At 44.2% G+C, this 19,775-nt stretch overlaps 1 protein-coding gene and 1 long non-coding RNA gene across 10 annotated transcripts in view; one reads left to right on the top strand and one right to left on the bottom strand.

Annotated features, from left to right (window-relative positions):
- The window catches only part of LOC110129908 (uncharacterized), a 57,197-nt gene extending 45,974 nt beyond the window's left edge, over positions 1-11,223 (bottom strand). Inside the window, exons 1-3 of the long non-coding RNA XR_011483842.1 lie at positions 11,136-11,223; positions 10,121-10,523; positions 1,007-1,089 (exon numbers count right to left, since the gene is read on the bottom strand). This is a non-coding gene — a long non-coding RNA (uncharacterized lncRNA). The remainder of the gene's footprint in view (positions 1-1,006; positions 1,090-10,120; positions 10,524-11,135) is intronic.
- Positions 6,531-19,775, top strand: part of ATXN1 (ataxin 1) — a 402,928-nt gene continuing 389,683 nt past the window's right edge. For 5 of the 9 annotated variants that reach the window (XM_070456168.1, XM_070456164.1, XM_070456169.1 and 2 more), the window contains exon 1: positions 11,403-11,588. The gene's annotated coding sequence lies outside the window, so the exon portion shown is untranslated. Of the gene's footprint in view, positions 6,629-10,487; positions 10,578-11,402; positions 11,589-12,730; positions 12,821-19,775 lie in introns of those variants that run through there. The other 4 variants (XM_070456167.1, XM_070456166.1, XM_070456161.1 and 1 more) reach the window with 4 other exon arrangements.

Below are 19,775 nucleotides of genomic sequence, written 5' to 3'. Positions count from 1 at the left end.
CTTCCTACCTTGAAACCAGTGCTGGGTGAGCTCGGACCTTGGGCAGGTCCTTTAAACTGCCAGCCTCAGTTTAACCATCTCAGAAATGGGAAGTATGATCTCAACCTCACCGGACTGCAGTGGGGATTTAGATGGAATGACATCTGCCAAGCTCTCACCACATTGCCTGGCACAGAATAACAGCTTGATAAATGGTAGCTTTTAACAATTATTATTATTGAAAGCTGTTGCTATGCTTTTTCTGTTTTTCCTCAATACTTGCTGTCAGGTTTGTACATTGTCTTCCATTCTAGTTTCAAATTTTGTTTTTAAGAAGTCCTTCACAAATCTGAGCCTGAATATGAATTCAGCTCTTTTTGACTCAGTCTTAATAGGTGTACCAGATATAATTAAGTCAAAGATCAAGTAAATAGAACATGTGGACACAATGTGTTGGTTTTGGATTAGCTTCTAATGAGGGAATCATTGTGTTAGAACTTAAAACTCTGCACATAGTAGGTCCTGAAAAATATTACTGACTCATTAATTCATGTAAATGGTTGATAAATCTTTAGCGGGTAGCTGTCATGTGCCAAGGACTGTTCTAGACATTTGGGGTTTATCTGTGAATACAACAGATAAAACCTCTGCTCTCGACAAAAAATAAATAAAGGAAATGACTCAGAATGTTCTAAGGTAATATATCGACGGAATAACAGAGCAGAACAAAGTGGATCAGGAAAGTCAGGGGTACAGTTTTAAGTAGGGTGGTCAGAGCAGGCTTTGCTGGGAGGTTTTTAATTTCCTAAACAAAAAGGCTGAAGAAAGTGATGGAGTGAGCCATGTGGATATTCAGGGAAAAGCATTCCAAGCCAAAGGACCAGCAAGTAGAAAAGGCCCGGAGGCAAGGAAGCACCTGGCTTGTTTGGGGCCGGAGCTGTGGGACCGAGAAGGAGAGAGAGGCAGGGGATCTGAAAGACAGAGGGCGTCCCCACGGCGACCTTGGAGGTCATGGGAAGACTCTGACCTTGACTCCAGGTGGAAGAGTGACATTTCACATGCTTCCGAGCAGAGCTGTGGCATCGCCTCACGCAGACGCCCGAGTCAGGCCTGAAACAGACACGGTGGAAGGAGAGAGGATTTAGGAGTTCAGTCTGAACATCCTGATGAAGGGTGGTGGTGGTTCCGCTCCAGCGGCAGCAGCCTAGGTGGTGAGAAATGGTCAGATTCCGGATACATTTTTAGAGGGTAAAAATTGGGATTGGGGGGCAGACTGGATGTGGGGGTGTGAAAGAAAGAGACGAGTCAAGGTGCTTCTTGGCCTGAGCCCTTGGAAGGACGGAGCTGCCACTTGCTGAGATGAGTGTGCGAGGACTGTGTCATCCGTCTCACGGAGACTCTGAGAACAGACACCTAGGGATTCTAGGCTCCGGCGGAAGGCCTCCCTCCACCTTCTGGGGGAAGCCTCTTGAAACCAGTGAGCTTCCAGGTGTGCTTTTTGAAAGATGGGACTCAGAAAGACTGAGTTTTTCCTAAGCACTTTTATAAGACTCAAATGAACAGTTTACAAAAAGGGCAGCAGTTTTGGGGGTTGTATTTCCTCCTCCGTGCCAAACAATTAATTGTTTTTTTAGTATTTTCCTCACCCCTACTCCACACATAGAAATACCACTTCTTTTTCTTTTAAAATTTTATCTATTTATTTTAAAAATATTTGTTTATTTGGCTGCTGTGGGTCTTAGTGCCACACACAGGATCTCCCATCTTTGTTGTGGCATGCAGGATCTTTAGATGCTGCATGTGAACTCTTAATTGCAGCATGCGGGATCTAGTTCCTTGACCAGGAATGGAACCCATGTCTCTTGAATTGGGAGCGCAGAGGCTTAGCCACTGGACCACCAGAGGAGTTCCTGAAATGCCACTTCTCAAGAGGAGAGCTGCTGTGGCACCCTGGAACCAGTAGAGGGAGCCGAGGAGCCCTGGGAAGACCTTTGAGCTGCGGCCCAGGGTGGGAGGAGAGGTCTATCTCAGACCTCTGTGCCTGGGCCAGAAGCCGGGTGTTTCTGGGAGGATGAGGAGGTAGTTCTAGAACTCTCTTGCCAGCTTTCCTATTCCACTGCAACTTTTGTTTATTGTTGTGGTCATGGCTAAAAGACCAAACACACATCCAGAACTGATTACCGATGTGTATCTATACAGGAAAGATAGTGGGCCATCTATGTAAATAAAGACAAGAAAGAAGAATGCAACACATCTGTTGCCATAGCTCTTGTAGAAACGGCGTCTGAATTTCCTGGGGCTACGGTAAAAAAAAAAAAAAAAAAAAAAGACTGGTTGGCTTCAAACAAGAGAAATTTATTCTCCCATGGTTCTGGAGACCAGAAGCCTAACATCAAGATGTCAGCAGGGCCCTGCTCCCTCTGAGGCTTTAAGGAAGAATCTTCCCTTGCTTCTTCTAGCTCTCCGTGGTTGCTGGGCATTCTTGGCTTTCTTTGGCTGGGGGCAGCAGCGCAAGAGTCTGCCTCTGTCTTCATGGGGCCTGCTCCCCCGCTCCCGTGTCTCTTCTGTGATTCCTGTTCTTAGGAGGACAGTAGTCATATTGGACGTAGGGTCCACCCTAATCCAGTAAGGCTTTATCTCAACTAATTACATCTGTGCATGCTAAATCACTTCAGTCGTGTCCGACTCTTTGGGACCCCATGGACTGTAGCCTCTGTCCATGGACCTGTCCTATGGACAGGCTCCTCTGTCCATGGGATTCTCCAGGCAAGCATACTGGAGTGGGTTGCCATGCCCTCCTCCAGCGGATCTTCCCAACCCAGGGATGGAACCAGCATCTCTGGTGTCTTCTGCATTGTAGGTGGGCTTTTTACCACTAGCGCCACCTATGTGCAGAGACTCTATTTCCAAAAAAGCCACACTCACTGCACTGAGGACTAGATGTATCTCTCTGGGAACACAATTCAACCCACAACAATGGGAACTCTCAAGGAGAACGGACTAGTGGGGGTGCCACATAAATGGAGCAGTAAAAGGAAAACAGTGACATGTGAAATTGTAAGTGGAGGTCAGACGGGTTTGGGAGTAACAGGAAATATTAGATAAGAGACGCTCTCATTTAGGAGAGTCTTTCCATCTGTGCTTACGGCCCTGATTTTTTTCTTTTCTGTCAGAGTTAAAAAAAAATTGTATAAATAAAAAGAATAAGAAAATAGCACTTCGCTGACTCACACGTTGGGCAGAGCCACAAACTCTTGTGATAATCAGGAAAGACTTCGCAGAAATGTTGGTGCTTAAGCTGGATCCTGGAGGATGGGAATAAAATTGCCCTGCAAAGAAGGGCTTCCCAGGTAGGGAGAAAGTATATGGAAAAGCACAATGTTATTTCGGCGATCCACCCTTTACGCCTTAAGTAGGGTGAAGAGTCTCTAAAAGCAAGGCCCAGATTGTCTGCTTAATCTCTATTACTAAGAAATGGTATTAAAGAAAGGAAGGGGCAGAGATGTTTCTGGTTTTGATAAATGCACAAATCAGCACACAGTAACCTGAAAGAACTTTAGGAGCATCTCTAAGGCGGAGTTCATTCTTGGACACATTTGCCAAAGCACAAATGTGGAAACCCCGCCCTCAGCCAGATCTGAAGAAATCAAAAGGCTGATGTGGTATAAATTCCTCTGCCCTGATTGCATAAAGGAGATGTGCCAACATTTTTTTCTCTGATATATTCCTTTCTGCACAGAGAGCTGAACTGGGTTCTTAAAAACCTGATCGTGAACTGAGATAGGCAATTCTGAATCACCACCAGGATCTAGGAAAATTAACTCCTCACTGATCTTCCTAGATAAGCTCCCAAGCTCGCTGCCTCTCAGATCAGCACCGGGATCTGGCGAGGTTTCTGCCACAGAGCAACTCCCTTTTTTGGCATAAGAATGTACAGGATGCCAGTAAAGTTCACGCTGGGTCATCTAAGTCTCTTTAAATGCGCGATGATTCATTGCTGGGGGTGGGGGCGAGAGGAGTGAGGGGGAAGGAAGTGCTGAGCTGAGAGGCGGGGCGAAGTCATTATGAAATTGACTGCAGAAAAGCTGGCGCTGGGAGCGCTGGGGTCACATGGTCTTACTATTGGTATTTCAGCTACAAGTTTTAAACCAGAGGTAGGGGGAGGGGTTGGGAAGCATCACCTTGAAGCTTGATCGGCTTTCAGAGGAGATGCTTCCGTTGATGGCTGGCATGTTGATTAGAATTACAATGGGGGTATTCATTTCTCTTTTTATCTGACAAAAAAAAAGAAAAGCTCTCCTGTGACAGTATGGCTAGCAGAATAAGAATCTGGCTGTAAGTGGTGTGAGTGAACCGTTGGTCTTTTTCTACTTGATTTACTCGCATTCTAGCTGACAGGGTCTTCCCTTCTGTGCATTCATTTTGTACTTAAAAAGGAATTGTTTGTAATTTACAGTTGAAGCCTGAGTGCTGTTGGTCTGCTCGGTCAGAGAGCATGGATAGCAGGAGCAGTCACTCCATGTCAGTGCCAGCACACAAAGCAAATTTGGATCTTCAGTCATCAGTCTTGAGAGCTCCCCAAAGTTACCCAGCAGTTCAACTGTGGAGCGGCCCTGAGGCACAGGGCTTCTGCAAATAACAAAATGCCTGACAAACCCTGCTGAAATCCTGACACGGGCAGTTTCCTCTCGTTGTTTATGTCAAAAGGCAAAGTTTGCCAATGCATTTTTCTCTGACTCTTCCTCTTTGGGATAAACTTGGTAAATTCCTCATAAAGTAACTGTCTTAAACTCTGACCTGCATTTGGATCAGCTTTTCCTAGCCGAAACTGACTCAACAAAAACAAAGGCACGGTGAGAGCTTATAGCTATGTATTTTAATGTCTTGAAGTCAGAATAACAATTTGATGTCTATTGTTGTCCCTGATCTTAGTTTGAAGGCACCCCAAGCTTTAACCTCATAACCCATCAACTGCCTCTATCTTAAGTGTAAACAATGGTGGCTTTGGGCTTTAGTTTTAATTTGGAAAATGTATTTCTTTTGAGGAAACAAAATGCCAAGTTGTTAATGACGTGCTTTTAATAGATTTCCAAATGCTCCTGGCCAATACTGAGCAAAGTTCAACTCACTGATTCTCAGCCTTAAAATGTTGTTCATTTTAATTTCATGTAAGAAGAGCTACGTTCTAGAGATGCATAAAACCACAAATTCTGTTATTTCATAAGTCACTGCAGTAGATTCAATGTTGATAATAGTTATATTGATGAAAATGTATCTAGGTCTTGCTTGCAAAATCAATGGTAATGGTTAAAATTCATCTCATTTCCTTTTGACATGTCCTATTGTACTAAATATATTAGAAATTGTTAAAAACATTTTTTTCTTTTGGCTTTGTTTTCTAGTGAAGCAGTAACTGTATACTTTTCACTATCCACGTCTAAAGCCATTTCTTATTAAAAGATGTCATCCTCAACCATTCAGCTGTCACTCCAGAAAGCATGTGCTTTCTAAAACAGAGAACAAGTTTTCCATCAGCTTCCCAGGGTGGCGAAGTATCTGAGGCCTGTTCCTACCCCACCCTGAGAGACTGACTCTTAACAAATTTTTAGTCTAACATAAAGCCTAATAAATTTTTGTTTCACTGGCCCATAGCATATCTACCAGCAAGATTACGCCTTTACCAACAGCTTACTCTCAGAGATCATTTTAATAAGGGGTAAAGTCCATGTTGGGCTTCCTAGGTGACTCAGTTGGTAAAGAATCTGCCAGCAATGCAGGAGACCTGGGTTCAATCCCTGGGTCAGGAAGATCCTCTGGAGAAGGGAATGGCATCCCACTCCAGTATTCTTGCCTGGAGAATTCCACGGACAGGGGAGCCTGGCAGGCTACAGTTCATGGGGTCCCAAAGAGTCAGACATGACTGAGTGACTAACACTCACTATTCAAGGTCAGTGCTATATACTGCAAGGGGGGAACCTCAGGAAGGTAGAAAAGTAACCAAATTACCTACTACACTATGCAATAAGGTCTCCAATTATGGTTATGGAACTAATTCCTACACCTCCCCAGCCCATTGTCTTTACCAGTGCTGTCCATTAGAAACATAATGGACACATGTCACTGTAAATCTTATAGTAGCCACATTAAAAAAGTAAAAAGAAACAGGTAAGTTAATTTTAACAATATTTTAATTTAACCTAATATAGTATAATATTTTCATTTTAACGTTTAATCAATATAAAAATTGAGATACTATATTAATTTATGTGTATATATGTGCATGTGTATGTATGTACATGTTCTAAGTCTTTAAAATCCAAGGTATATTTTACAATTACAGCCCATCTCAAGTGCTTAATAATCATATTGGACAGTACAGACCTATGCTAATGCACTTGTTTTTGTTTTCATTGTAGACAGAATCTTATTTAAAATTGCCTAATATGTGTACTACTAAGTCATAAACTGTCAGCAGATGTTTAAACACAATGATTTTAATTTCACTTTTGACTACTGCTGATGTTACTTTCATTACCCAGAAACCTGTGTTGCTACAGTTTGTTGGAGGGTCAAGAAAGCTGATTCAGAAGCAAGTCCTTTAAGAGTCTCCATGCCAAGAGCAAAGCCCGGTGACTTCAATTTGGGTGTGGTGAGTTGACCTCAGAGTCTATTGTGTGAGTGGTTTTCACTTTTGTTTTGAGTTTATTTTACTTTTCTGGCCTCTCAACTTTATTTGGAAGTGCAGTCTAAGGAAAGCATATTGGTTTTGTAAGCATGCTATGGTTTGCTCAGATTTTTAAATGATATATATATTAGGTTACCACTCTTCTTATAATACTATGGTTAAAGAACTGTCAGTGTTTCCATTAACTTTGGGGGTGGTTATCACACAACCGTAACAAATTGCTGCAGGTTGAAATCTGGCAGATCTTTCTTTAGCCTGGAGGAAATTCTTTTTAACAATTTTTAAGAAAAATATATAAATTATTAAATGCTGACCATTTAAATTTACTGGTTTTTTTTTTTTTTTGGATAGGCAAGGATATCAGATAAAATATATGTTGTATCTTTATATTTTGGTTGTTTTACAAATTGAAATATTAATATTAGCTTTATAAATAACTTTGACTGATGATTTACACAATTGCCTGACCCCCAACCAAATTTTCAATGATCCTAGTATTTGAGCCTCGTGTTTGGAAGTCTGATCAATATACTGTTTCTGAGAGGTACTGGAACAATCAACTATGAATCTTTTAAGTTTCATCATAGGTAAAAATAGACATTTTTCAAAAGATAAGATTTGTTTTGCTATGAGCTCCTTGCAGACGGAAATGTCTTACTCATCTTTATAGTCTCAGGGCCTAGTTATTGTAAATGCAAAATGAACGGCTGCTGGTAAATAAGTGATAAACACATAAAAATATAGCTTGAGAATGAAGACTGTCTCTGTTCATAAGTTTCTCATTTAAATATTCACTTATTAGATATTTACTACCTAATAACTTTGAAAAATCTTAAAAACTATAAAGAACATGTTGCTGGGTCTTCAACCTCTATGATTTCCCTCATTTCTGAACAAGTCAGTGGGTTACTGACTTGTTCATTAGTAACAAGTTAATGACTTGTTCATCATTAAACAACTCAATACCGTTCAGGCATGAGCCAGTCCCAAAACTTTTTAGAGGCTGAGTTTTATAGCCTGTCTCGTCCATCTCCCAGAAGCACTGGAAGATGCAGTGTGGAAGGGCTGTAAAATGTATGAAAAGCTACATTGATAAAATTGAAACTTAAATCTACCCCACTGCAAACATATAGGATAACCCCCTAAGATGACCGTGAGAAACAGGAGTGACTCTCACTTGCCTTACTCCATGTTGTATATCTTTATTTTTCATGGCAGAAAAGATAAGGCATCTTTCTCAAGTATGACTATTGAGGCCCACTTTAAGAATTCAAATCTTAAACTGTAAATAATTATATCTATATGCTACTGACTATTTATCTTCCAATCCATTCTGTTATTTAGTTGTTACAAGCTGCTGAGCCCTTTGTGTTTGCTTTGTCTTTGAACTGTGTAAGAGGCTACTTCCAGTGAAGACATATTCTACAATTAAAAAGCCCTTGCGATTTGGAGGGCCTGTACACTTGCTTTATTAAGCACTCTTGTGCTCCCTCTGCTGCCGTGAAGAAAACCTCCATGTCCAAGACCCTGGTATATTCCTTACAGAGTGTTCCCTTGGCAATGATGATGCAGATTTGTGCATAACTCAGGGCCCTTCTGAAATGCAGTACTGTTTGACCAAAGCATACAATGTTAATGATTTTTCATTTGAAAAGTGCAAAGTAATAAAAGGGAAGGGAATAAAAAGGAATACATTGAAGAATCAAGTTCCACGTTTGTGAACAAATTCATCTAGACAGAGCCCTGGAGTGTGGACAGGGTAATGTACTCAGGAATCACTGTGGGGTGGGGGGTTGGGGTGAGGTGTGGATGTTGGTTACACTGCGATTCAGTAGGTCTGGGGTGGAACTCTGAATGTCTAAAGAGCTTCCAGATGCTGCTCTGAAGACTATGCTTTCAGAAGCACGATGTGATATGTAATTATATGATATAAAATATACTTGATAGGCCATTTTAAACCTTTAAAAGTAGACATTACCCTAACAGTGAAGTAGATATGAGTGTTCAAGCAATACAGAACACAGATTAGGAGAAAGAAGGCTCAGCAGGCCTTCTTTTTCAATCTCCTTTAATTGCAAAGTTCAACTCATGCTGGTATGAATGTAGTACCAGGTTTATGAATAGAAGCATAGTACTACAGAGTTGCTTACTGGTTTCTTGAAAACCCTTCTTTCACTGAGTTTTTATTTGCTGGAGAAGGTATTGTTTTTAAAGAAATCAGGGCCAGTTGTGATTGTACGTTTCATATTTTGCCATCTGAAAATACAACATATCAGTACTAAAGGTGATGAAACTATATTGTGAGTATTATGTTTATGTTGGACCTTGTAGGAAGAAATAGTTACAGATTTTAATGGCGGATTATGGTTTTAACCTTAATGGCTAAGTAAGTAAATGACACGGTTCTTATTAATTGTTCTTACTGTTTGGGTAATAAACATATTTACCTTCCTTGAGGGAACATTTAAATTAATTGACTAACTGTTATCTGAATTATGTGTTTTAATTTGTCTAAGGTTATTATAATAACTGCTTGTATCGGAGTAATAATGAAAGTATTAGCTGTGTTTTTTTTTTTTTTTACCCCCAATTGTCTAAATGTAAGATGTCTAAAAATAGAGTGGAGGTGGATTGGACAATCTGCAGATTAGGAGTTGGAATGAAAGCATCTCAGTTAAGCCAAAAACATGGCAACCAATATTTTCTGTTATAAAAATATTTTAGATGAATTTATATTTTTATGAAAGCTGTCTGAATCTGAAATGAAGAGTAGAAGTTCTCTGTTTATTCATAGGCCAGTAATAATAATACCTGCCTCACAAAGCATAGGTCTTTTCCGTGCAGAGCCAACAGCTTCTACTCCTTTCAGAAACCGGGTCTGCCAGTACAGGAGAAAAGATATTATTACCCGGTTATTAACCTTCACCTTGATAATGCTTGTCAACGAACACAACGCCAGGCAAAGCCTTTTCAGGAAACTGATTTTAATTGTCCACTAGAGGCTGTAATGAGACCAACAATGTCACTTTAGACCAACCCGGGCTTTAAACTGTAACCATCATTGATTTTTAAGTGGGAAAAAAAAAAGTTGTAAAAACGAGTAAACAGTAGTAGTTCTTTTAAAATAGCCATGTATATGTGCATGGTATTTCAAAATGTGAGAAACAAATATTTCCAGGGCACTACACCTTCCTAGTTAGGATGCTTATTTTTATTTCGGCAGCACCTCGGCTCTACAATACAGTTGTTTAAATTGACACATTTCTCTTGGTGATTCTGCATCCTGCTTCAGTTGGTGACTAACGGTTAGATCATAAGTAAATTAAGCCAAAAGATTTCTCAAATACAACTTGCAGTCAAGTGGAGACTTCCAGAGAGAAACTTAGGTGGAGGGATCCTATTTCTAGCCATTTGGTCAAAGCACCTGAAAAAGGTCAAATGTTGCCCGACACCTACCGGCCTTCCAGAATTATCTGCAGCCAGGAGAACGCCGCCGCACTGAACTCCCTGTAGCATGGCCGTGCCTTCTCCTCCTCCAGGTGGCACACCTGTTGGTCAGGTACCACCGGTCCAAATAAGAGTCCTTCCCTTCCAGCTAATGCCTGGCGGTGGTACCCACGGAGGGACGGGTGGCGAGGAGCTGAGAACCGCACTTAAAAAAATTGAGTCCAGAGGAAGTTCTTACCGCGCGGATTCACGAGAACTGCCATCTGATGCTCGGTTTGCTTTCTCTATCTCCTACACTGGTTACCTCATTTCCGATGAAATTAATGATCCCGAATTAGCTGCGAGAGGAGCGCGCGGGTCGTCTACCCAGGCTCGAGTTGGGTAGTTCCGTGCTCCAAGCAGATTTCCGGACCTGCAGAAAGAGAAAGGAGAGCAGGGTGGTCACCAGCTTTCACAGGCAGGAAAGGTGAGGGTGCACGTGCAGACGGGGGGTTGGGGGCAGGACCCTTCAAACTTTCCTGAGTTGCACGCCAAGGCGATCTCCGCGGCTCGGTGGGCTGGGTTCCAAAACGCCGAGGCTAAACCGGTTTGAGGGTTAACGTGCGTGAAGGTCGGAGTCAGCCCTCTTAGAGGCTTCTCCGCACGCCCGGGACGAAGGGAACGTCGGGATCGGAACCGGCCCACCTCTCCTTCCCCAGAGGGGATTTCTCGGGCTCCGCTCTGCAGCCCGGCACCCCTCGGAGAGTCCCTCCAGGGTGCCTGAGTCGCGCCCAGCCAGTGCCTTCACAACTCGATGCAGGGACCCGGGGAGGCGCGCGAGGACCGACCGGTCACCGCTCCAATTACCTCATCGCTTTAGCTCCCCGCCCCTTTCCCAAACCTGGAAGAACTGTCCCCTCCGGTCCCGGTCACCGCTCCCGCCCCGCGTCCCCCCCTCCCCCCACCGCCAACCCCGATCCCGAGCGGGTCTCGGGGAAACGCGCCCGCCTCCTCGGGGGGCTGCCGAGCCCCGGGATGCGCGCACCCAAGGGTTAAGGGCGCCGGCCGGCGGCTGCGCCGGGCGCTCCTGGTGCTCAGAGCGGCTCGCCCCGCCGCCCCGCCGGAGGGTGGCCCCCCCATCCCTCCCCCCCCCCCGCCCCGAAGTCGGATCCTTGAGCTGCGGCGGCGGCAGCCAACTGCTCCATATTTGGCTTCTATTACACATTTACATACTGGAGCGAGCAAGCGAGCGAGCGCGAGAGAGCGCGAGGGAGGGCGGGCGGAGGGAGGGGGGGGGGGGAGGAGGAGGAGAGAGCAGAGTATACCGCAGACATCATTTCTACTACAGTGGCGGAGCCGTTCAGGACCTGTTTCACTGCAGGGGGATCCAAAACAAGCCCCGTGGAGCAGCAGCCAGAGCTACAGCAGCCGCAAGACACTGTTTCTCTCCCTCTGCCCCCCCTTCCCCACGCAACCCCAGATCCATTTACACTTTACAGTAAGTGGCTATTTTTTTTCTCCTGATTCTTTCTCTCCCCCCTCCCCCCATCTCCTTCTCCCCTGATTTAGATCAAGATCCCCCCCTACCCCGCTCTCCCGAGAGGGGCAAAAGCAACAACCAGCAAACAAACCCCAAACCCCATTCGGCGGCACGGAAAACAGCTGGAAGAGGAACGAAGGAAATCGACGCGTCGTGTTGTGGTGTGTGTGTGTGTGTGTGTGTGTGTGTGTGTGTATACATACACCCTTCCCCGGCTCCAGCCTCCCGGGCCGACATCCCCAGCTGTGGGCGCTGAGACCACCGGCAGGGGGGTGGTGTGCAGGGGCCGGGTGGGCGCCCCCCGGGCGAGGGGGCGCGCCCGGGCGGGGGGCGCTGGCTGGCGGGTAGATCCGCGGCGGCTCCCCACTACGGCGGCTGCTGGTCCGAACGCCAGTGGGGAGAGCCGTGTCCTCTTCCCAGGAGGTGGCGTAGGGGGGAGGTGGCTGCCGGGGGTCGCGCTGCCTCTCCTCCCGCCGCCCCCTCCTCACTCCTCTCTTCGCAGAGGGCGGCGAGAGCGAGCAGATCTGGAAGAGGGCTGGCTTTACCGCGGGGGCCGCGTGGCCCCGGAGCCCCTGGGGCGGGGGTCTCCCGGCGGAGGCCGGCCTGGGCTAGCGTGCGACTGCGGACCGGGAGGGTCTGCGCCCGCGGCCGGGCCGGGACTTTGCGCGCGCCGCCGGGCGGTGGGATCGCGGGGGGCACCAAGGGAGGTGGACGCGGGGAGGGCAGGCGCGCGGTGCCGGGAGCGCGGCCGGAGTGGCGGTGGCGGCCCGGGCGGCTGCCGCCGCCGCCCTGTTGGTACGGCCGCTTCCTGATCATGTGCAGCCGCCGCCGCCGCCCGGAGCCGGGAGCCCGCGAGCGCCCCAGCCCGGGCCGGAGCCCTCGCCAGCGCCCGCGGCCGGAGCCGGGAAGCCGCGGCAGGCGCTGCCCTGCCCGCGCCGGGAGTGAGCGGCTGCGCGGCTGCTGGGAGGGTGAATGAAGCCGGGAGGAGGGGAGGGGGGAGGCGGCGGCGGCGGAGGAGGCGCTGCGGGCGCTGGGATGCGCCCGGAACCCCGCTGCTCGCTCACTCTGGGCCGGGCCGGAGTCTCCGCCACTCCCGCGGCCGCCGCCGCCGCCTCCTACGTGGTTCCAGCGCTGCGCGCAGGCCGGTCCCGCAGGGGGCAGGGCAGGGGGCCGGCCGGGCGGAGCGAGAGGTGAGGCGGCGGCGGAGCGCGGCGTGAGTGTGTGAGTGCGTGCGTGCGTGTGTGTGTGTGTCTGTGTGTGTGTGTGCGCGCGCGCGCCTGCGGGGGAGGGGGCGGCCGGGACATCGCGGTGGGGAGGGGGCCCGGCCGTGGCTGCTTGGCTGACTCCGCAGCGCCCTGACCCCTCCTCGGCCACCCCCGCCCTCAGGCCGCCTTCCTAAACTCCGCGGCTGGTGCTTTCATTTTATTTCAGACCACGTAGGGGGCTGACTGGAAGCGATGGAACAATTCAGGTTTTCTAGGGAGATTGAGCAAGAACCTTAGTGGGGGGTGGAAGTAGGGTGGTGGTGGAGATCCTGCCAGAAAACAAACAGCAACAAAAAAATCAGTTTCTAAGGACTAGTGGGGTTCAGTTCAGTCCCGTGGCTGCTCCGTTTTGTTTTGCTTTCTTGGTATATAATTCTACAGATAAGAGGGTAATATAAATACTTCGAGAGATTGGGAAATTGCTGAAGAGTAGTAAGGGCGCGCACACACACACAGAAAGCCAGTCGGAAGCTGGTTATATAATGCGCGATGTGGCTAAGGAGAATGGCAAGCTATTTTTATTTTGTTTACCGTATGCTGTGCAGTAGGGACTCCTCCAAACTGGTTCTGTCCCCGAAGAGATCCTTAGCTTCCCTGTGAGAGCCACAGGATACAATTAGCAAAATTAGAAGACCCTATTACACCCACAGAATAAAAACTAATGGCTTAGAGTGGCATGCTCCTTGCACATCCTGGCGCTTGCACGGGAATGTGTGTATGCAAATAAGTTCTCCTTTGGCAATCTCGTAGTCACATCTCAATGACATTTGTGTTTTATAATGCAGGCTGTTCTTAATATTTAAACATCATCGTTACATGTCGCTCGCAGCAGCGGGTACTTGATGGGTTATTTTTAGGCACAGCTAGTTACTTTTTCGACCGTGTTAGCTAAGCCATTTCATTCGGGTTTCTGAGGAACCCTACAGTTCCTGGAAGCCCCCGTCTTAAGCCCACCTTGTGGTTTATTTGGTGGGTGAGGGTAGTTTGACACTTGAGCTCTTTTTGGAATGGAGCGTCTGCCTGAGGAAACCACCGGAGAGGAGGAAAACCCTGCACATGAACTCTTGGAAAGGGATTGCACTGTAAGGGCTAATGCTATGGCGTTTAATCTCCTCTGAGTGCCCTCTAACTGTGCCTGCATCAGTCAATATTTTAGCAGCAGCTCCACAGATAAATGGGCTTGAGTGCCACCTTCTCCAGAAAGCAGAGGTCGAAGGGCTCCCCTGAACCTTCCGCCTGCCTGCCTTTCTCATCTCGTAGATACCTGTCAGCGGGTGTAGGTTTTCGGTGCACTTACTCCATCCCTGATCACTCATGTAATTAGATCAGGCTGCCATGGCAACAGACAGTGTTCTCCCGTCCATTCAGGTGGGTTTGTCTGTGCCTGGACTACTCCCAAGTGTTTGATGCACAGTATTTGTGCTGCCCCAACCAGATGAGAGACTCTTTTTACTATTTCAGCCGCATCTTCTTCTTTCTGTCACTTTCGGATGGGAGACGCTGAATGAGGCTTCTAGCTACTCAACTTTTATAAAGGAGACCAACAAGCTGTGCTGACTGGGTGCAGTATGTAAATGCATCTCCCCAGACCGTGAAAGGAGCCTGACAATCCTGCTTGTGAACACATCAACAAGTATTTGCTACTTGCTAGAAACCTTTCAGAGCTGACGAACTGAGGAAAGCAACGTTTCTCTTGCAGTCTGGTGCCTTTGGCCTTGCAGGCACTTAACCCTTTCAAGTGCAAAAGAACTCATCCTTTAGAACCCAAGCTGCCAATAGCGGGGTTTTCTAAAGGATTTATTCAGCGGAAGTAATTTATTTGAGAAGGATATCCCCGTTGTCATATTTAAAAACTTTATGGCCATCCTAATGACAAAAAAAAAAAAAAAATGCTACTGGAAGTAAGCAGTCATTCTGAATGTATTCATTCTTAACTTGGATTTCTTGGCCAGGATCCTTACCTTGGAGGTAGTAAGTTAAAAGGTTTTTGTTTCAGGTAAGAGATGATACAGGCCTTTAGCTGGTAGACTGATAATATTTGGTGCTTTTGCACCAAATTGCAAATTGCAATAAAGTACAATTTTATTGTACTTTACAATTATGCAAAGTACAAATTGTATAATTTGTACTCTATTTGGGGGTAAAATTTAATGAGCATTTAATAACTTAACAAACAACATTCTGCTCTTTGCATTAGGCGACCACCTTAATGAGCCTGCTATGCAAAGAAAAATAATACTGTTGGGGAAAAAAAGGAAAGTAGCTTTGGTTGCTGAAGCTCTGTGTTGCTCAGGCAATCCAAATAAGGGGGGAGTATTTTAATTACTCTGATATTTGAAGAAAAAATAATTGAGAATAATAATGTCTGGATGTCTGTGTGACCCCGCTAGTCAGTTTACAGTTTTACAACCCCATAGCTAAACTGGTAAATGCTTTTTTTTTTAACCTCTGGGGCCTGGATTGAGAGAGCTCCTCAGTGTTCCTCACAGAGGGCTTATGAGTTTCTACCCTTTAGTGAGTCTATGCAGTTGGTAACATGATTGCGACCTGCTCAGATCAAGTGTTGCTGTGTTTAAAGCAAGCCATTATTTCTAGGAGGTAGATGGGAGAGGCAAGGATATAAAAGGAAGCACAGAAGTTTACGTTTTACACAACACCTTGGAGGTCCTGAATTACATATTACTATGCACAGAAAAACACTTTACTGGCAGCCAGATGTGAATGTGTATTTTTGAGTGCACAAATAAATTTATGTTAAAATAAGTATGAAAAATGTACTTGATTGGGAACTGTGAAAATCAGTATCTTCCCCTTCCCTTCTGGATTTCGTTTTAAGAGGGTTTGATAAAATAGAAGTGATATTTAATCAGAAATATTATAACTAGGCTTCCTGGCCTCTAAATTGTCTTTTACTCTTGCAAATAGATTCAAGAACAACTCTTCAGCCATCAGACTGTACATGAAATGTCTGTAGCTGGCCTTATGTTTCAATAGGCCTAACTCAGTTGTCTGGGGGGTCCCAGGAAAGGCCAGCCTTAAGAGCTTATTAAAATATTAACAAACATGCTTCTGTGACTTCTTGTTTTGTTGTCATTACAGGGTTTGATTCACATTCCTTTTGTATAATGTGCCTTTATTTTTTTTCCATTCTGAAATGTCAAGTGGATTTTCTGTTTGCATTTACCTTGAATGACAGTTTTTGATGACTAACGCGTGGTAACACCGGCTCATTTTGTTTCCTATGAGAAGGTAGTCAATAAACATGTTTTTACTAAAAGCCTGAAATTTAGCGAAGGTAGGAGTGAATGTTAATTCTTTAAACTATAGTTGTCTGCAAGTAACACACAGTTTCACTTCTGAAAAGCTTAAATACGTGCATATGTAAGATGACATAGTGGAGCAAGACAGAATATTATTTTTATGGGGAGACAGATGATTTGATTTCCATTGCTTTATATCTTTTGATATGTGCAGCTTAACTGCTTCAAAGAGCAGATTTAGTTCTGCTTATACTTCCCAGCTTATCAGAAGCAGTCTCTCCTTATTTTGTGAAAAGCATCGAAAATAAGAAATCATAGAAATCCCAAAAGAGATAGTAATTTCTGTTCTAGGGCGTTCCACGCAGGACTGCCCTTTTTTAAAGAAAGAATTTTGTAGTCCTCATTTACTCTGTTCAGATTTTAATTTCATTTAACTCAGTTTAATAAAATACACATTCAAAATTTCTTTAAGAGGTGATAAGTGTATACTCTGTGCTAGTTTTAAGAGAATATTTTCAAATGTTGGCTGAAAGAGTTATAATTGGATCAAGGTTTTAAAAATATGTAAATGCTTAAAATTCCAGGAATAATAAAAAGGCTTAGGTAAATAATCTTTAATGATGGAAACAGTTTTCAGAAATCTCTTCCCTATTTCATAATTTATGTATCTTTGTCTTTATCAGTGTAATAGTATATTTTATAATCCTTATAAATCTGAACTTTTCAGGCTAATGCATTATAAATATGTGTACTACCTATTACCATCTCAAATGTACTAAAACATGTTTAGAACTATTAAAGACAAAAAAGCAACAAGTCTTATATTCTCTTTGACATTTTTGATGGGAGCAGAACTGTTTCACTGATTTTTTTAAAATATAACTTTTAATGCCTCCCATTTGTGAAGTAATGGAAAAGCACTGGTAATGGCAATAACGCAAGCAAACATTGGATACTGAACCTGAAAATTACTTTTCAGAAAACTCATTGTAGTGTAATCACAATTTGAGGCTTCAGGGGGCAGAGGCTCCCTTGGTGATGGCATTTGGGTTCAGGCTAAGAGGAAGTTCTCTTTTTTCTACTTAGGTGCTCTTTAACGGATACCTTTTGAGTTATCTATCAGAAGTTTTTAGTCATCGCTGTTAGAGCTGCTAACCTGTAAACGCTTATGCTTCTAGCATTCAAAGAAAATCTATTTTTTCTGTCACCGTGTAGGGCACATTTTCTTTTACTGCACCCTTAATTTTGGCCTACTCTCCCTGAAGTATTGATATTTTCTTCTGTATCTGCATTATTTATATATTATCTCCTCTTTTCTGACTGTCACATCAGTATCACTTAGGCCACCTTTCTGTCTCCCGCTATTTATAGTATTGTGTTATGTTGCTCTGCTGTGCTTTTTAAATATTAAAAATTCCATTTTTAGTAGATATATTGTCTTAAACAGTCTATAGGCAATTTTATTGTATGTTGTCTGTATATTTTTGCAGTGAATCCATTCTGCCTTGCTTTTATTTTTGGTTTCTTCCCTCTGATAGAACCCAGCAAGTTATGTTAACTCTTTAGTTACCCTAACCAGTGTAGCAACACAGATGCTTTTGAAATAAGTAGGCATACTGACACGAGAGTAAATTAATATTTTACAGCATTTGCATCATGTTTGGCTGTTCTCTGCACTTCAGCAGAATAGGAGGAGACTGTAATTTGGACTCTATAAAATCTTATCTGCCAAGTGATAGGTAAATAGGATAGTGTGCACACACATCGATACACAAGCCAACACTCTCAATCGTTAGCTCATAAAGCAAGCACTCTGCAAATCCATGGTACCTGCACATTGTTTGAAAGTGATGATCAAGGATTTTGAGGCTTCATTTGAGATGTTACTAGATAAAATCAAGATCACCCCCTAGCCCTTAAACCAAGTGCTGTATAAGAATAAATAGAATATTATGAGCTTTTATTTAACTTGGCCACTATTAATGTTTGTAACTCAACAAGCTTCTTACTGGAGGGCTTGTCTTCCAAGGACTACAGAGATGTGATAGTCTAGAAAGGCTTCCTTCTTCCTCTACACACTTAACTGTTTGGGGTTTCCCAGGTGGCGCTAGTGGTAAAGAACCTGCCTGCCAATGCAGGAAACCTAAGAGATAAGAGACTTGGGTTCGACCTATTTGGAAGATCCCCTGGAGGAGGGTGTGGCAACCCACTCCAGTATTATGGACAGAGGAACCTGGTGGGCTACAGTCCACAGGGTCATAAAGAGTTGGACATGATTGAAACAACTTAGCACGCAGACTTAACTGTTTATATATGGGGAAACCAAGGCCTGGAAAACTTCCTTCTGCATATCAGTCTCTGGCATGCAAAAGATGCTTAAATAAATACTTGGTGAATGGATTAGCTAGAAGTAAGAATACTTTGGCTACTATTCATTACTTTGCAAAGTGTTGGAAAGCAATCGACATTATTTTCCTTTCCAGCTGGGCTGTGCTCTTAAAAATAGTGAGTGTGTATGGATGAAAATAATCATGAGATGTGTTGCCATGTACCCAAGGCTAATTGGCTCACTTACCTGTTTACAGATTATTCACATTGAAGATCATATTCATAGCTCCAGAATAGTTTCTTTCTGACACCCAATATAATCCTGGGCCTTCTCCTTCCTACTGTTACCTGGCGTGGGCTTAGGAAACCCAAACTAAATTTAAAACCAGCCTAAGCAAATATGCAGATCAGCTCCAGTAATGAAAGGCTGAAAAAAAAAAAATCAGTCCAGCAATGATGAGTTTGGGGATTAGTTTATAATAACTGTGCTCCTGATTCTATTTAATGTGGACAGTTGGGAACTACCAGTATTTAAAAATATGTTTTGAATAGATAGGAAAGTATGTTAGCCAATCAAGTCCTCAACTTCTTCCGTTTCTATGCATAGGTGTTTACCTCACAAAAACTACTGCGAGCGCCAAGCTCCCTGATGGAAAGGTATATGGAAGATTCATTCATTCTCTTTCATTCATCCATTCACACATTCACTCATTCATCCTACAGTGGGTAATCTTTACTTAAACATGCTCAAGATGTTATGGCAGAATGAAAATCAAGTAGATGTACAGTCAGTAATTAAATCATTTAAAGTTCAGTGGAAACTCTAGTGAGTATATGCATACTTAAATTTTTTTTTTTTCTGCATTTGATTCTTTTTTTCTATCCCATTAGACTGGTATGCTAACAACTGTGCTCTGTGTCATGATTGTGCCTAAAGTTGCATGTTGATAGTAAGATATGCCTCATGAAAATTAGACTTTGGCTCAATTACTATTCAGTCCATGCCCATTTCCACCTGATAGTCCCGTGATGACCAGCATGTGTTTATGAGGTGATTCATTAAAATCTCAGAGAAAAGATTGACAGTAGCTGGCTCAAATGGAGAGACCAAGCTTTTAATTTGATTGAAGGGATGACCTTTTTGTGTGTTGGCCTCCCTCCGAGCCCTGTTGAATCAAACCAGACCTGCCGTTTGAGCTGGTTGGTACCTGTGTAATTCTCATAAAACAATGCAAAATTTGATGTTCTTGAAGTTTAGATTTCCCTGCATGGTGTCTTCAGGTGTAATTATT

The sequence above is a fragment of the Odocoileus virginianus genome, chromosome 27 (assembly GCF_023699985.2).
Source record: "Odocoileus virginianus isolate 20LAN1187 ecotype Illinois chromosome 27, Ovbor_1.2, whole genome shotgun sequence".
Taxonomy (NCBI): Eukaryota; Metazoa; Chordata; class Mammalia; order Artiodactyla; family Cervidae; genus Odocoileus; species Odocoileus virginianus.
Note: the sequence above shows the minus strand (reverse complement) of the source record. Positions and strands in the feature narration are given on the sequence as shown.